General features: G+C 37.1%; 1 pseudogene; it reads right to left on the reverse strand.

The window, feature by feature from the left end:
* LOC104854757 overlaps positions 1-428 on the reverse strand; it is a 5,096-nt pseudogene extending 4,668 nt beyond the window's left edge.
* Between the last annotated feature and the right edge of the window lie 6,060 nt (positions 429-6,488).

Genomic DNA, 6,488 nt, shown 5'->3' on the forward strand with positions numbered 1-6,488 from the left:
CCGAGCCGGGCGAGCGGGCATGTTCCTTCACGTAGGGCAGGATGGCCACGTCATCCGCGTCCGCGAAGGCGACCCGCCCGGTGAGCGGCTGAGGCCCAGGGCTTGCTCTCCGGAGCCTGCTCGCCCGCCGAGGCCGCGCCCAAGCCGATGGGCTTCCAGCTCCAGCCTCTCGTTGCGCTCCATGCAGTCCAGGATGTACTGTGTGGAGATGAAGTCACCCGCGCTTTCCCAGGCTGGGCCAGCAGCACCGCCCCGGGCCCCTGCACCCGGCACACAGTGCCGCCATGCAGGATCAGCGTCGAGAGCCGGCGCTTGATCGGGCTGAGCCGCACGTAGAACGAGAGAGGGCTCCCGTCTGCCCTCACGAAGAGAGTGGAGGAATGAGCGGGCCCGTTGGGGTCTTTGCCCATATCCAACGCCTCCGCCATGTCTGACACCCGGCACCACAACAGCCGCCCCCTGACGAGCGCTTCCTAATGGAGCACTAGTTTGTTTGGTTGTTGTTTTTTTTTGCTTTCGTTTTTGTTTTGTTTTGTTTTGTTTTTGGTACTGGGGACGAACTCCGGACTTGGCGCTTCTGAAGCAGGCGGCGGAACCACAGAGCTAAATCCCAGGCTGAGCACTAGTTACTGAGCTGCTCTGACTCTATTACTAATTTTATGTTACAAAAGATACAGCCTTGATGGCCTCACTGAATTTTACTGAACAATTTTTAAGGATGCTGGTGATAAAATCCAGCACTATGTACATTCTAAGCACCACTGAGCTACATCCCCAGCCCCACTACTAAACATTTAAAGATAAATTAGTACTTCACAAACTCCCCCTCTCAAAAAAAAAAGTCACAAGAAAATGTCTTTACAGACTATTGCATAGGTATCCAACTTCTTGTTTTGCCAGGAATCCATCAAGTGAAAAAGGGATTGTCTTGGGACACATATAAAATATGTAGTATAGTTAATGTATATAGGTAATAAATCTTTCTCTAGAGAACGTATACAAATATACTTTAACACTAAAAAGAACAAGGCAACATAAAATGAGTGAGATATCTGACCATATTTTGTGAAAGTAATGCATCAATGTCTGGATAGATGGAAGTGCTTGCAATTCTTAGCTGTTTAGATGCTTATCAGAATTTTTGATCTACTTTTATTCTTCATATGCTTCATCCTTGAAAACAGCTGTTCACAAATATACACACTGACAAAAAGCGATGATAAAATCAGGTGTAACTAAAATGAGAGATATTTTTCTTTGGGAAGGCAGGCCTTATAAAAATCTAGCAAACAGCCAAGATCAAGTTTTTCTGAGTTGAATATCTGGTTGCCAACTCTATTTTTCCATTTGAAAATTCACAGGTACTGTATTTTTGTAGAGGGAAAATGGAGTTGCAAAATACAAAAAAGATTTTTTTTCAGAAATCTTGAAATCTATTCTCAAATAACTATATCAAAATGGAAAACAGAGCTGCATTTTTCATTGTTCATGGGACTATGTTTAGCCAACATATCAAAATGTATAAAATTATTTGCCATTAGCCAAGCATGGTGGTGCATGCCTGTAATCCCAGTACTCAGGAAGCTGAGGCAGGAAGATAACTGAGAGCTGGAGTCCAGCATGAGCTACATAGTGAGTTTGAGACTACTACATAGCAAGACACTGTTAATTTTTTTTTCTTGGTTCCGGGGATTGAACTGCCTTGCACGTGCAAGCCAGGTAGCAAGGACCACTGAGCCAAATCCCTGGCCAAAAATTTTTAAAAATTGTTTGCCATAAACTTGAACTTGGCATTAAGTTTCATTTCAAATGCTATTTTGGTTTGAAATATAGCACAGATAAGTTCACTTTCACCTTAAAGATGCGTGATTCACTCATTTAAACAAGCAATGCAATTCACCAAAAATGCTAAATTTGCGAGTCACTTTTCATCGTCAAGGCAAAAAATTTTCTTTTTTTTCACATTGAGTTTACTGGTATGTTTTAAGTATACAGCACAGTTACATTCATCATTGAGATCTTGTACCTTTACATGACAGATCTTGATTCTCATTTTTCCCCATACCCCTGCCCTTCCCTCACCACTTCCACCCTCCCCCATTTACAGACTATTTCCATTTTTTCCTTTTCTCATATTTTTTCTTTTCCCTACCCTTCCCACTTCCCCTACACCTTTAGCCCTTTTCTTCCTGTTTGACATTATCAGTTATACAATTTGGGTATTACTTACTTTTAGTTTTTCACAACAGAAACTATTCAGTATTTACATGTTTCTTATTTATTTCACTTGAGTATGGCCTCAATATGCATCCATTTTCCTATGAATGATTATAGTTTCTCATTCTTTATGGCTGAATAGTACTCCATTTTACAGAAAAACCACATCTTTATCTGATCTCCAACTGATGGGCAATTTCCAAGTTTTAGCTATTACAAACTGTGTCGGTATAAACATGGCTGTGCACATATCACTGTGGTATGATTCTTTTAATTCTTTTGAGAAGATATCCAGCAGAGGGATAGCTGGGTCAAGTGGAACCTCTAATCCTAGTTCTTTGAGGTACCTCCATACTGATTTCCATAGTGATTGCACCAGTCTGAACTCCTACCAACAGTTGAAAAGTGTTCCTTTCTTTCCACAATCCCACCAACATTTGTTACTGGTTAATTTCTTTATAGCAACCATGCTTTCTGGGGTGAGGTGGAAACTCAGTGTTGTTTTCATCTGCATCTCTCAAGTGACCAGTAATGTTGAACATTTTTTCATATATTCATTTGCTGTTTCTACTTCATCTGAGAAATGTCTGTTCATCTCAGATGCCCATTTTTGCATCAGGTCTTTATATTTGGGGGGCCTGATTTTTTTTTAAGTTCTTTGTATATTCTAGATAATAGACCTTTCTCTGAGGATCAGCTGGTAAAAAATTTTTCTCACACTGTAGGTTGTCTCTTAGCTCTGCTGATAATTTCCCTGGCAGTGCAGAAGCTTTTTAAAAAGATGAGATTCCAGTTGTTCATTCTTTGTACTAGTCCCATGCTACTTAGGATTTGTTCATAAAGTCTTTTCCTATGCTAATGTCTGAGAGTTCTATGTTATCTACCAGCAAATTTAGTGTTTCTGTTTTAATGTTTAGATCTTTAATCCACTTAGATTTTAGTTTAATGCATGTAGAGAAGGATCTAGTTTTAATCTTTGGCAGGTTGAAATCCAGTTTTTCCAACACCATTTTTTAAAGAGACTATCTTTCTTCCAGTGAGGATGGTTGGCTCATTTGTTAAAGATGAGGTAGCTGAGTACGTCTGGAGTTGTTTCTACACCTTCTAATCTATTCCACTGATCCTCAGGTCTTTTTCTTTGCCAGTACCATGTTTTTGTCACAGTGGCTTTATAGTATATTTTCAAGTTGGTGATTGTGATACTCCGTCATGCCTCTCTTGCCTAGAATTACTCTTGCTGTTCTAGGTCTCTTCTGGTTCCAAAAAATATTTGAATCTGTATAGTAGTTCTGTTAGTATGGCCATTTTCACTATGTTGATTCTTCCAACCCAGGAGCAGGGGATATCTTTCCACTTTCCTATATCCTCTTCAATCTTTTTTTTTGCAGAGTGCTGTAGTTTTCAGTGTAGAGGTCTTTTGCGTCCTTTATTAGATTCATTCCTAAATAATTCATTTTTTTGGATGCTATTATGAAAGAAATTGTTGCCCTAATTTCTCTTTCACTCTGTTATTTCTGTACAAGTAGGCTATTGATTTTTGAATGTTGACCTTGTATCCAGCTATTCTGCTGAAAGTGTCAATTAAGTCTAGAAGTCTTTTGGCAGAATATTTTGGGTCTTCTATGTAAAGTACCATATCATCAGCAAATAAAGACAGTTTAACTTCTCCCTTTCCTATCTTTATTGCTTTGATTTCTTTCTCATATCTAAGTGCTGTGGCTAATATTTCCAGAATTATATTGAACAGGAGTGGTGAATGTGGGCATCCTTGTCTTGTTCCTGATTTTAACATGAAGGTTTTGTTTTTGGCCATTTAATATGATGTTGGCTATTGGTTTTTCATAGAAAGCTTTTATCAAGTTGAGATAAAGACCATCTATTCCAATTTTCTGCAGGGTTTTTATCATGAATGGATGTTGAATCTTGTCAAATGCTTTTTCTGTCTGTTGATATGATCATATGGTTTTTGTTCTTGACTTCATTGATATAGTGTATTACATTTATTGATTTACATATGTTGAACCATCCTTGCATCCCTGGAATAAATCCAATTTGGTCAGCGTGTATGATCTTGATGACCCTCTGTATTCTGTTTGCCAGTATCCTCACCAGTGTGCTCTGATGAAGGCCTGGGGTGCTGGGGAGGGGGAGCAGCGATCTCCCTGAATTGGCTGGGTGGTCCTCACTGGTCTCAAAAATTTTCCTTTTGATTTCACATGACTTGATTCATTTCAGAAATCATACATTCTTTTTAGCATTTCATTGCAGCTTAGCCATCTTAATTTGGAAAATTAAATGCATCCACATAATCAGTGACCATCCTTTTAAGGAATTCCTGACATTGGTAATGATTCACTCCCTTGGACCTTAGGAAATTCTCCAGTTTGATTTGTATGATCTTATCTATTTTTAAAGTTTTTGCAATAGATCTTTTAGATGTATGGTGCAGTGATATTTGCATCACTCATAGATGCCAGTGGCAATTGCACTGTCTTCTATTAATTTAATAAGTCCCTCAATTTTCCCAACCATTGCTGAAGTGCCACCAGTAGCTATACCAGATATGCTGATCAAGGTTAAAGAAAATCACTTTAACTTCTATTGACTCATAAAAATCAAGAGATTTACTTGTGTCCTTTAATACCATCAAGGAAGCTACTTATTCAAGTACACTATATTCCTTATCATAACTTCTCATAAAAATAGCAAGTTGAGGTGTATCTGTAGCATTGGTACTTTCATTTATCCACCAAAGCATAGATTTTTTTGAAATAGTAACTTTACTCTTCAAATTATTTTTGATGGATATTCCTATTTCTTTAGTTTGCTTGGCTATAGTTTGTAAGACAAAATGACTGTAGAAAAATCTGTTTTTTAATCAGGAAAATATTTTTATTTTCTTTTAAATATTTTATTGGTAAATTTTAGATATACATAATAACATTCATTGTAGGTAATTTGTACCTGTATACAATATATCTTGCTTTTTTCTTTTTCCCATTGTTCTCCTCTCCCTATAAAAAGGCCTTTTTTTTTTTTTTTTTTTGGTTATCGCAAATCAAACTCAGGACCTTGAGCTTGAAAGCAAGTGGCTGCACCACTGAGCTAAATTATCATCCCCAATTTTTTGTCTTTCTGTTCTTTTTTGTTCTCATCCCTTTTCTTTCTCCCTCCCCACCCCTTGTTCCTCTTCCCATTTGAACATTTTCTTTAAATTTGCCAGTATCTATTTGGTCCTTATTTAGACTTTTGGTTTCTCACACCACAGAAATAATGCAGTATTTAAACATATGGATACAGTGCTTAATAAACTCATTATCAGTAAATGGTTCTAATTTTTTTTGCAATAAGACTGCTGTGATATAAGTAGCTTATATATTAGAGTTATAACTATTTAAAAATTTTTTGTGATGGCAGATTTTTTTCATTTCTACTAGTTGTCTGCATGAAACATTCATTGATATGTACTGAATTTGATAGCATATATTTATTCATAATGTTGTTTCAAACTGTCATCTTTAAAAATTGACATGATTTCCCTATAGTACAAACATAATGCCTTATTATTTGTCCTGACAAAAAAGTAGTCATCCCAGGCCAGGGATTTAGCTCAGTGGTGCCGTGCCTACCTCACAAGCACAAGGTCCTGACTTTGATCCCCAGTACCAAAAAAAAAAAAAAAAATAGTATTCATCCATTTTTCACTGAACATTTTTCTTCATCCAGTTTTTCTTCTGCAAGGATGTTTTCTTTTGAAATAACACTGAAGCCATGCTAGAATATCAAAACAGCATATAAATAATTATTTAATTTTCTAGTATTAGTAATGTTGTATATGAATATAGTACCATGAGGAAAAAATGATTTAATACATTTCTGTATTCCTCTATCACAGCTGCTAAAAACCTATTTTAACTTATTTCACAAAATAACAGAAGAAGTCTAAGTCATTCTTTTTTTGATTTCTTTGTTTCTGGTGGTACTAGGGATGGTATCCAGTACCTTTACACTGAGGTTCAACCCCAGCCTATTTTTATTTTTTAAGACAGTTGCCCATGTTGGGATTGAACTTATGATATTCCTTCCTCAGCCCCAATTCTTATTTAATAATTAAATATGAAAACTTACACATTTACTGAATACTAACAAATGCCTATTTTCACAGGCAAATGCATGTAGGTATGTTTAAATACCATTATCAGTAATTGCTGTGTTTAACTGACCAAGTCACACAAACACATGTAACATCTGACATACTGGAGTCAACAGAC

Source organism: Fukomys damarensis, unplaced genomic scaffold (assembly GCF_012274545.1).
Source record: "Fukomys damarensis isolate Sample0158 unplaced genomic scaffold, DMR_v1.0_HiC HiC_scaffold_30, whole genome shotgun sequence".
In the NCBI taxonomy this organism is placed as follows: Eukaryota; Metazoa; Chordata; class Mammalia; order Rodentia; family Bathyergidae; genus Fukomys; species Fukomys damarensis.